Genomic DNA, 12,003 nt, shown 5'->3' with positions numbered 1-12,003 from the left:
GCCTGAGTTGACTAACATGGCCATGGTCCTGTGTCTACTTGAACTGTGTCTTATAACTCCTAATTGTAGTAGAGCATCAATGTGCCTTTTGAAGGCGTCTTCCATGGCCGGTGTCACGTGCTTGAGAGGCTTGTCTTGTATTGTGATATCAGGGTTGATGATATCAATTTTGCACAACTCTCCATTCTTTCGCCAGTGTTTCAACGGTTCTTCACCAATATAGCCTTGTTGCTTAAGCTCTTGGATGACTGGGTTGAAATCTTTTGAGAGATTTAGACTAATCTCTGGTATAGCAGGTGAAGTTACATATGCTTCCTGTAACATTTGATGAGCTTCATCGTCGTACCAGTCCCATCCTTGAACTTCTTTGACTGCAGCAACCTCTGCCTGGGGGAAAGATCTTATTTTTGTAACCCTTTTGTACAAGGTTATTTCGTCCCCTTCAATTCGAATTCCTCCATTCATGGCTCTTGTGAAATTCGTTCCGATGAGCATTTGTATCCCATCACTTATGCTCATATCAAGAACATAGATCAGAGGCATTCTGAATTTATTACCTTCAATCACAAAGTAGCCAGGTTTAATTTTGTGATCTGCAGGTTGCCGTGAGTTAACACCATTGAAATAAACAGTTCGTTCAAGTGGTTCTAAGGCTTCTTGTGGTATGACTGCCTTGCTTACACAGCAAGCGGTTGCACCAGTATCTAAAATAGCATTTACTTTGAACATCTGGACGCCTTGGATTTCGAATTCAACGGTGACATTGTATAGTTTGTTTGTCACCTTTCTTACTTTGGGTTCTTCAACTGTATTCATTGAATGGTGGACTTCTGTTTCGATGAACACTTTGGCTGACTTTTGGGTTTCTAAGGGTGGGAATTGTTCATTCGAGTAAGGATTTTGAGAGTCTTGGTATGGGGTTTCTGGTTCGGGCGTGTTTATTTCTTGGAAGCATCTTATCTCTTCCTCTAAATCTTTTATCTTTTCTCTTGCCATTCTAAGCTGATCTTTAAGAATATGAACATCCATAATTCTATTATGCAGCTGATGTTCATAGTCTTTCTGCATGTTTGCTATTTCAACTCTTTGCTCCATTAGAGTTTCCTTTAAGCTTCGTATTTCATTTTGCAGTTTTAGAGTGTCAATGTCTCTATTTAAGAGCGCATGCCCTTCAGTCCTGAGTCTTTCTGCATATTCCTTGGCTTGATCTTGGAGGGCTTGTTTGAAATTCTTGTCTTTTTCTTGCAAAAGTTCTTTTAGCAACTGAACCTCTCGTTGGGTACTTTCAGCAATTCTTTCTTCTCTTTTGATTGTTATCCTTTTGCCAAGGTAATTCAAGGCACAAAGAGCACATGTTGTGAGCTTACAGTGTGAACAATGTAACCTGGACCTATGTGTTGTAGCTATCCCATAATAATAGCACATCACATGGTTTGTCAGACCATTTTCTTCCCAATTATGCTGACAATTTTTGCTATTTTGAGGAAGTTGTTTGTCTGGCCTCCATGAGCCCACTTCCTGTGTTTGCTTTTGAATTTGTGAAGAACTTCCTGGATGGAACATAAAACATGTTTCTTCAAGTGGTGATTCATTGATTAATGTCCCAATGTTCTGATTTGTTTTTCCTTGCTCTCCTTCGGAAAAACTATAAACACTAGAATCATCATTGTCGGCTGAAATGACATCCCATTCATCACCAAGTTCCATATTTTGAAATACGGCGGCTCTAGCCATATTCCCTTTTTCACTTCTGCAGTCTCGTGCAAAGTGTCCTTCCTTTCCACAGATGTAGCACATGCATTTGGAAATCCTACTCCTATCATCTTTATATTTCCTCTTGAAGACCTTGATGTGGGTTTTGTGGGGCTTACCTTTGTATGTTGTTGATCTTCTGAGGCCGTATTTCTTTGTTGCTTTATAATATCCGGGGATTGGGATGTTAGAACAGAAGTCAAGTGCTCTTAATTCTTTTTGTAGGGCAGCTTCTTTGCACATTTCTGCAACAAAGCTATGTGTGAACTTGATCGCTGCTAGGACTCCTGATCCAAGACCAGGATATTTGGCTCTAAATAATTCTTCAATTTTCTTTGATAATATTGGTGGAAGTTTGGTGAAGAATTTCTCTGTTGTGGATGGGAAGAACATCCTGCCTGATTTTGAAGCCAAAATCCTGAATTCATCAAGGAATTTCCATAGGTCTTTTGTGTGTTCACAGGTGAGTCGTTCAAGATCTCTGTAGGCTGCATCTTGTTCTTCAGTAGATCCTCGGTAGGGGTCTTCCAGAAGAATAATTTGGCGAACTTGTGAAGTAATGTTTTGTGGGTCGTCCGCTATAGCCTCTAGTGTGGTGTAGGCATCAGGGTACATGGTTCGCCATTGTTGCCACATTCTTTTTTCATTTTCTCCAAATAGATTTTCAACAAATGCAAGTTTTGCTTTGTTATCAGGCCAATCTTGGTCGTTGAGTCTATTAATTGTTATAGACTCCCATCTGGAGATTACGTCTGCCCATAAGCCTGGATCTGCTGGTAGGATTAGTAAAACTCCTGTGCCGAGGTGGGCTGGTGGTAATGTCCACTGCTGATTATAGTATTCACCATATCCTCCTTTAAACACTCTATTGGTTCTTGGATAGTTGAACCCTGTGGGTTGCTTTTGTTGTTGCTGTCTAGTAGGTGGGTAGGTTGGGAGACCCATATTATGATCACTTGGAGGATCATATTGTCCGCTTTCTTCTGTATTTGGGAAGGCTAACTGCTCTAGGTCTCTTCTGAGCTTTCGGATTCTTGGATATTCCATAGCGTCTTCTTCGGTTGTGACGACAACTATTTTTTCTGTGTTTATCGCACCAAAGGGGTCTTTCTGATCATGTTCATCTTCGTCTTGTTCATCATCCGTCTCCCAGCCGGAAGGTATGATGTCCTCTATTGCAATTGTTTTAGAAGGGGGATCATATTTGACCAGATAGTCAAATTTTCCAGATGGCTCTCCTAGAGTATCCCAATTGTTTTGTTGAATAAATGCCCCAATAAATTCTTCTTCAGGCTCATCTTGCTCAAGGACTTCTCTATCATTATTGTCAACAGAGTATCTTCTAGGTTCTGGCCTTCGTGAGTATCTTGTGAACTTTAAGCTTTGTGATCTGTCAAGCCTGTTATTGACAGCTACTCCGATTGGAACTCTGACTGTTGCTTGAGTTGATGGTTGAAGGTGCCAACTTCTTCCCTCAAGGTCTGATATGCTTAGATTCTCGCCTGGAATTGCTATGATTCCGCTTGTTTCCAGGTGGTCTACTGCATTTTGGACTTCATATTCAAAGCCCATGTAGCTGGTGTTTGATAATCTTCCGGTGAGATTAATGGTTACCAGGAGGTTGCTTTCTCCTCCTTGCCATGCTTCATAGCCATGAGTTTGGATTGCAACTTCAATGTGGTTATGGAAATCTTCTGTGCTTATCATCATATTTGGCACCATATAGATTAACTGCGTTCCTGCAGATAAGTCTATTTCCATTGTCCCTATGATGGCTGTACTGTTTTCCCATCTAGTATCACGGAGTACTACTAGTGCCATAGTCCCTGCTCCTCTCCTATGGAGTGCATGTATGCGGATCATAATTAATCCCATGTGTACATGTTGCAACCCTGATTCTTGAAGTTGTCTGTAACTTTGATCATTACAGAGCCTTATATTTGTCTGTTGCCTTTCTGTTACCAGTATCCTTCTTTCTGAATAGTGTTGATACACTCTGTGACGAACTGTGGTTCTGTTGTTGGAGTACAGGACTTCTGCCGGAACGAGACTTGCCCTTCTGCTTCTTGAAAGTTCTAGTTGTCTTTCTGGGCTAACCATGGATTCTAAGGTTCTGTTGTACCTTGTTCCAAACGTCCTCTGAAGACTTCTTCTTGTGTTGTACTGAAGTCGTTGAATCTGTTGATATCCTCGTATCTGATCTTCTTGTGTTGGTGGTTGAGTCTGGGTTACAGATTCTCTGTTAAGAACGGCTGCCCTGTGGCTCATTTTCTCGAGTCTTTCTTGTATTCTTCTTTAAATATTATGTTGGGATCTTGGTAAAAGTATATAGGACCTTGTTTTCTTGAAGTGACTGTTTTTTCCGTAATTGAAACTTTGTCTAACCGTTTGGATAAGCTGATGATGGATTCTTCAAGGTCTGCGGGTGTTGCTTCTTTTCCACGACTGACTTCCTTTTGTAGTCTTTCAACCTTTTCTTCTATTTCTGAAAGCTTCTGGTTTTGCTTTATTACTAGATATAATAGGGTGTTTTTTTGTTTAATTATGACTGGGTTTTGCGCTGCTACACCACTTTTGTAATCAGATGGTTTTGCAAATCCAACTGCAGGTGAATCAAAGTCTTCTGTTGCACCGACGGCTTCCTGATAGTCCGAACTAGCTCTGACACTAGCTAGGCTCATGAGGTTAAGAAGGCTCTTACTTCATGCAGAAGGCGTTCAACCTTCTGGATCTTCTGATTAAGGTCTTCCGTGAGTTTGAGTGCTTCTTTCTCAACCAATTTTGGTTGCTCGGCTATTCTTTGAACTAGATCGAGAACTTGACTTTTAGTGAGGGGTTGATATTGATGTACTTCAAACGAGATTTGCTGTAGGCTTTTTCTGGTTTCACTCTGGGTTTTTTTTATCAATTCCTCACAGGTTTCTAAACGAAGTTGTAATTCCTTTTGATTTTCAAGTATCTGATGAAAACGTTTGATGCAACAATGGCGAACCATGTACCCTGATGCCTACACCACACTAGAGGCTATAGCGGACGACCCACAAAACATTACTTCACAAGTTCGCCAAATTATTCTTCTGGAAGACCCCTACCGAGGATCTACTGAAGAACAAGATGCAGCCTACAGAGATCTTGAACGACTCACCTGTGAACACACAAAAGACCTATGGAAATTCCTTGATGAATTCAGGATTTTGGCTTCAAAATCAGGCAGGATGTTCTTCCCATCCACAACAGAGAAATTCTTCACCAAACTTCCACCAATATTATCAAAGAAAATTGAAGAATTATTTAGAGCCAAATATCCTGGTCTTGGATCAGGAGTCCTACCAGCGATCAAGTTCACACATAGCTTTGTTGCAGAAATGTGCAAAGAAGCTGCCCTACAAAAAGAATTAAGAGCACTTGACTTCTATTCTAACATCCCAATCCCCGGATATTATAAAGCAACAAAGAAACGTTCCTCTAAAACATCGATCCATTTTTCGTTGGAAGATTGCTGGGGCATTTTTTAGCCCAAATGGCATAAGTAGCCATTCATATAATCCTCCTGGTACCAGAAAAGCAGTCCATGGTATGGATGCTTCTTCCATTGCTACTTGATGGAATCCTGATTTTAAATCAAATTTGGAATAAATCTTGGATCTCCCGATTCTGTATAGCAACGTGTTAATACCTGGCAGAGAGTATTGATCTTTGTACGTATTGTCATTCAATGTTCGATAATTGAAGACCATACGTTCCTTTCCTTTTATCTCTTCACCAGTTTTGGTGTCGATTGTTGTGCCTGAGTTGACTAACATGGCCATGGTCCTGTGTCTACTTGAACTGTGTCTTATAACTCCTAATTGTAGTAGAGCATCAATGTGCCTTTTGAAGGCGTCTTCCATGGCCGGTGTCACGTGCTTGAGAGGCTTGTCTTGTATTGTGATATCAGGGTTGATGATATCAATTTTGCACAACTCTCCATTCTTTCGCCAGTGTTTCAACGGTTCTTCACCAATATAGCCTTGTTGCTTAAGCTCTTGGATGACTGGGTTGAAATCTTTTGAGAGATTTAGACTAATCTCTGGTATAGCAGGTGAAGTTACATATGCTTCCTGTAACATTTGATGACCTTCATCGTCGTACCAGTCCCATCCTTGAACTTCTTCGACTGCAGCAACCTCTGCCTGGGGGAAAGATCTTATTTTTGTAACCCTTTTGTACAAGGTTATTTCGTCCCCTTCAATTCAAATTCCTCCATTCATGGCTCTTGTGAAATTCGTTCCGATGAGCATTTGTATCCCATCACTTATGCTCATATCAAGAACATAGATCAGAGGCATTCTGAATTTATTACCTTCAATCACAAAGTAGCCAGGTTTAATTTTGTGATCTGCAGGTTGCCGTGAGTTAACACCATTGAAATAAACAGTTCGTTCAAGTGGTTCTAAGGCTTCTTGTGGTATGACTGCCTTGCTTACACAGCAAGCGGTTGCACCAGTATCTAAAATAGCATTACTTTGAACATCTGGACGCCTTGGATTTCGAATTCAACGGTGACATTGTATAGTTTGTTTGTCACCTTTCTTACTTTGGGTTCTTCAACTGTATTCATTGAATGGTGGACTTCTGTTTCGATGAACACTTTGGCTGACTTCTGGGTTTCTAAGGGTGGGAATTGTTCATTCGAGTAAGGATTTTGAGAGTCTTGGTATGGGGTTTCTGGTTCGGGCGTGTTTATTTCTTGGAAGCATCTTATCTCTTCCTCTAAATCTTTTATCTTTTCTCTTGCCATTCTAAGCTGATCTTTAAGAATATGAACATCCATAATTCTATTATGCAGCTGATGTTCATAGTCTTTCTGCATGTTTGCTATTTCAACTCTTTGCTCCATTAGAGTTTCCTTTAAGCTTCGTATTTCATTTTGCAGTTTTAGAGTGTCAATGTCTCTATTTAAGAGCGCATGCCCTTCAGTCCTGAGTCTTTCTGCATATTCCTTGGCTTGATCTTGGAGGGCTTGTTTGAAATTCTTGTCTTTTTCTTGCAAAAGTTCTTTTAGCAACTGAACCTCTCGTTGGGTACTTTCAGCAATTCTTTCTTCTCTTTTGATTGTTATCCTTTTGCCAAGGTAATTGAAGGCATAAAGAGCACATGTTGTGAGCTTACAGTGTGAGCAATGTAACCTGGACCTATGTGTTGTAGCTATCCCACAATAATAGCACATCACATGGTTTGTCAGACCATTTTCTTCCCAATTATGCTGACAATTTTTGCTATTTTGAGGAAGTTGTTTGTCTGGCCTCCATGAGCCCACTTCCTGTGTTTGCTTTTGAATTTGTGAAGAACTTCCTGGATGGAACATAAAACATGTTTCTTCAAGTGGTGATTCATTGATTAATGTCCCAATGTTCTGATTTGTTTTTCCTTGCTCTCCTTCGGAAAAACTATAAACACTAGAATCATCATTGTCGGCTGAAATGACATCCCATTCATCACCAAGTTCCATATTTTGAAATACGGCGGCTCTAGCCATATTCCCTTTTTCACTTCTGCAGTCTCGTGCAAAGTGTCCTTCCTTTCCACAGATGTAGCACTTGCATTTGGAAATCCTGCTCCTATCATCTTTATATTTCCTCTTGAAGACATTGATGTGGGTTTTGTGGGGTTTACCTTTGTATGTTGTTGATCTTCTGAGGCCGTATTTCTTTGTTGCTTTATAATATCCGGGGATTGGGATGTTAGAACAGAAGTCAAGTGCTCTTAATTCTTTTTGTAGGGTAGCTTCTTTGCACATTTCTGCAACAAAGCTATGTGTGAACTTGATCGCTGGTAGGACTCCTGATCCAAGACCAGGATATTTGGCTCTAAATAATTCTTCAATTTTCTTTGATAATATTGGTGGAAGTTTGGTGAAGAATTTCTCTGTTGTGGATGGGAAGAACATCCTGCCTGATTTTGAAGCCAAAATCCTGAATTCATCAAGGAATTTCCATAGGTCTTTTGTGTGTTCACAGGTGAGTCGTTCAAGATCTCTGTAGGCTGCATCTTGTTCTTCAGTAGATCCTTGGTAGGGGTCTTCCAGAAGAATAATTTGGCGAACTTGTGAAGTAATGTTTTGTGGGTCGTCCGCTATAGCCTCTAGTGTGGTGTAGGCATCAGGGTACATGGTTCGCCATTGTTGCCACATTCTTTTTTCATTTTCTCCAAATAGATTTTCAACAAATGCAAGTTTTGCTTTGTTGTCAGGCCAATCTTGGTCGTTGAGTCTATTAATTGTTATAGACTCCCATCTGGAGATTACGTCTGCCCATAAGCCTGGATCTGCTGGTAGGATTAGTAAAACTCCTGTGCCGAGGTGGGCTGGTGGTAATGTCCACTGCTGATTATAGTATTCACCATATCCTTCTTTAAACACTCTATTGGTTCTTGGATAGTTGAACCCTGTGGGTTGCTGCTGTTGTTGCTGTCTAGCAGGTGGGTAGGTTGGGAGACCCATATTATGATCACTTGGAGGATCATATTGTCCGCTTTCTTCTGTATTTGGGAAGGCTAACTGCTCTAGGTCTCTTCTGAGCTTTCGGATTCTTGGATATTCCATAGCGTCTTCTTCGGTTGTGACGGCAACTGTTTTTTCTGTGTTTATCGCACCAAAGGGGTCTTTCTGATCATGTTCATCTTCGTCTTGTTCATCATCCGTCTCCCAGCCGGAAGGTATGATGTCCTCTATTGCAATTGTTTCAGAAGGGGGATCATATTTGACCAGATAGTCAAATTTTCCAGATGGCTCTCCTAGAGTATCCCAATTGTTTTGTTGAATAAATGCCCCAATAAATTCTTCTTCAGGCTCATCTTGCTCAAGGACTTCTCTATCATTATTGTCAACAGAGTATCTTCTAGGTTCTGGCCTTCGTGAGTATCTTGTGAACTTTAAGCTTTGTGATCTGTCAAGCCTGTTATTGACAGCTACACCGATTGGAACTCTGACTGTTGCTTGAGTTGATGGTTGAAGGTGCCAACTTCTTCCCTCAAGGTCTGATATGCTTAGATTCTCGCCTGGAATTGCTATGATTCCGCTTGTTTCCAGGTGGTCTACTGCATTTTGGACTTCATATTCAAAGCCCATGTAGCTGGTGTTTGATAATCTTCCGGTGACTTTAATGGTTACCAGGAGGTTGCTTTCTCCTCCTTGCCATGCTTCATAGCCATGAGTTTGGATTGCAACTTCAATGTGGTTATGGAAATCTTCTGTGCTTATCATCATATTTGGCACCATATAGATTCACTGCGTTCCTGCAGATAAGTCTATTTCCATTGTCCCTATGATGGCTGTATTGTTTTCCCATCTAGTATCACGGAGTACTGCTAGTGCCATAGTCCCTGCTCCTCTCCTATGGAGTGCATGTATGCGGATCATAATTAATCCCATGTGTACATGTTGCAACCCTGATTCTTGAAGTTGTCTGTAACTTTGATCATTACAGAGCCTTATATTTGTCTGTTGCCCTTCTGTTACCAGTATCCTTCTTTCTGAATAGTGTTGATACACTCTGTGACGAACTGTGGTTCTGTTGTTGGAGTACAGGACTTCTGCCGGAACGAGACTTGCCCTTCTGCTTCTTGAAAGTTCTAGTTGTCTTTCTGGGCTAACCATGGATTCTAAGGTTCTGTTGTACCTTGTTCCAAACGTCCTCTGAAGACTTCTTCTTGTGTTGTACTGAAGTCGTTGAATCTGTTGATATCCTCGTATCTGATCTTCTTGTGTTGGTGGTTGAGTCTGGGTTACAGATTCTCTGTTAAGAACGGCTGCCCTGTGGCTCATTTTCTCGAGTCTTTCTTGTATTCTTCTTTAAATATTATGTTGGGATCTTGGTAAAAGTATATAGGACCTTGTTTTCTTGAATTGACTGTTTTTTCCGTAATTGAAACTTTGTCTAACCGTTTGGATAAGCTGATGATGGATTCTTCAAGGTCTGCGGGTGTTGCTTCTTTTCCACGACTGACTTCCTTTTGTAGTCTTTCAACCTTTTCTTCTATTTCTGAAAGCTTCTGGTTTTGCTTTATTACTAGATATAATAGGGTGTTGTTTTGTTTAATTATGGCTGCGTTTTGCGCTGCTACACCACTTTTGTAATCAGATGGTTTTGCAAATCCAACTGCAGGTGAATCAAAGTCTTCTGTTGCACCGACGGCTTCCTGATAGTCCGAACTAGCTCTGACACTAGCTAGGCTCATGAGGTTAAGAAGGCTCTTACTTCATGCAGAAGGCGTTCAACCTTCTGGATCTTCTGATTAAGGTCTTCCGTGAGTTTGAGTGCTTCTTTCTCAACCAATTTTGGTTGCTCGGCTATTCTTTGAACTAGATCGAGAACTTGACTTTTAGTGAGGGGTTGATATTGATGTACTTCAAACGAGATTTGCTGTAGGCTTTTTCTGGTTTCACTCTGGGTTTTTCTTATCAATTCCTCACAGGTTTCTAAACGAAGTTGTAATTCCTTTTGATTTTCAAGTATCTGATGAAAACGTTTGATGCAAACTTTTGCGTGTAAAAGTAGTTTATCATGAATACAGGAAATATTATTACTTAAAACTGGCAGCTTGACCTTTTGAGTTTCTTCAAGGTTGAGATATTCAAGGTTAGCAGTTCGGGAATGTTTATACCAATCTGCTATATCTTGTTCAAAACGATCAGTCATAGAAAATAATAACTTCTGTATTTATACTAAGGGAGTTACTATTCTTATTGGACTTGTGGATGCTAAAATTCTTTGAAAAATGTTCACGTTTCCACACATAATTCCCCCTTCTGGGTACTTGATCGCGTGTACTTTGGCTTTTACATTAGTTTTTGAAAACAGGACCCACATAAATAAGAAATCCAATAACAACCGTTTAGGATAATACAGACGATATTACTTTAAATAACCAAAGATTTTTAAACAAAACTAGAAGAAAGGTACAAATATCCTTTTCCTGCAAACCTTGAATGGGCTTTTAAGCTACCATGCTTATAAACGCTTTGTTCATAAGCTCTGATACCAAATAAAAATATTTACCAGGAAAGTATTTTTATTCTAAGAACAAAGACTAAATCTTAGAATATTCAAACATATTTATTAAAACTTACTTGAAAAAAAAAGGTTTAAGAACTTCCAACTTATATTTCACACAATATGATTCTTACAAGGGAGATAGAGAGAGAAGTGTATATGCTTTTCGATGCCTCTCTATCGGAAAATAAACACACTTATTTATACAAGATTTTAAGTGGACAACTCAATTATAGAGAAAACCCACGATAAGGTAGCTGGACCACCTATTATTCAAACTTATTCACAGCTGGCTTCAATAATTCTCAGGACTGCTGTGAGGTGGGGCAGGTTTCTAGAGAAAATTTGACAAACCAGGCAAAGTAGGATAATAATTTAAACAAACAGACAAACAGCTGTAAAGTGGTCCGAACACGTTGCTTTTTAGAGTCGACAGTATCTGGCTCCACGTATATTGGTTCTCTTCGAAAGAAGGCCTAGTGTATGGAGTATAGCGTCATCCCATCCGTCATCTTCAAGAATGTAACTGGTACAGTTACATTCTTCCTCTTTGTTATTGTCTCCTGTGGAATCGTCATCCCTTACGTATCCGAGGCCCGTACGATAATATTTGTGAGTTTCATATGGGCCTAGTTTTTTATTCGTGTCTTGTGATTCATCAGTCCAGTCTCCTTTAGGCTTGTATGCATGGACCGGGTTGTTTCTGAAAATGGGCTTTTCCTCTTCTTCAGTTATGCAGTTGATTGACAGGGAATTGTTAGGCCTTTGGGCTCTTTTTGCCTGATCTATGATATCTTTTCCTTGGGCTTTGGTTTGGCTTTGGGCTTCAACTTTATTAGCTCGTATTGAGTATGTTCCAAAACGTGCTCCATACCATTCCCATCTTCCGCTCTCGTCATGGGTTTCTGCTTAATACCATTGGGTTTTATAATTTTTCTCCTTTTTATGGGCTTCATGAAATTGGTCCAGATTCATGTTTGCCATGCTTTGTGGTTTTAAGGTTGAAGGACTTTCTTGAGTAAATCTTTGGGCTAAAGGGTAAGTAACTTCCTGCGGTTGGTCCTTGGTTTTGATTATGGGTTTTGGTAGTAACTTCAATTCTTCCAAAAGGCTTTGCATTTGCTTGAGTTCTTCCATCCTTTGGTCTTTACTAATTCTCTTATCCTGGATTGCTTCTTCGGCTACTTTCATTATCATCTTGGCCTCTGGCTGCTTCTCG

The sequence above is a fragment of the Lactuca virosa genome, chromosome 6, assembly GCF_052849685.1.
Source record: "Lactuca virosa cultivar CGN04683 chromosome 6, Lactuca_virosa_CGN04683_v6, whole genome shotgun sequence".
NCBI lineage: Eukaryota > Viridiplantae > Streptophyta > Magnoliopsida > Asterales > Asteraceae > Lactuca > Lactuca virosa.
This window is presented reverse-complemented; position numbering follows the sequence as displayed.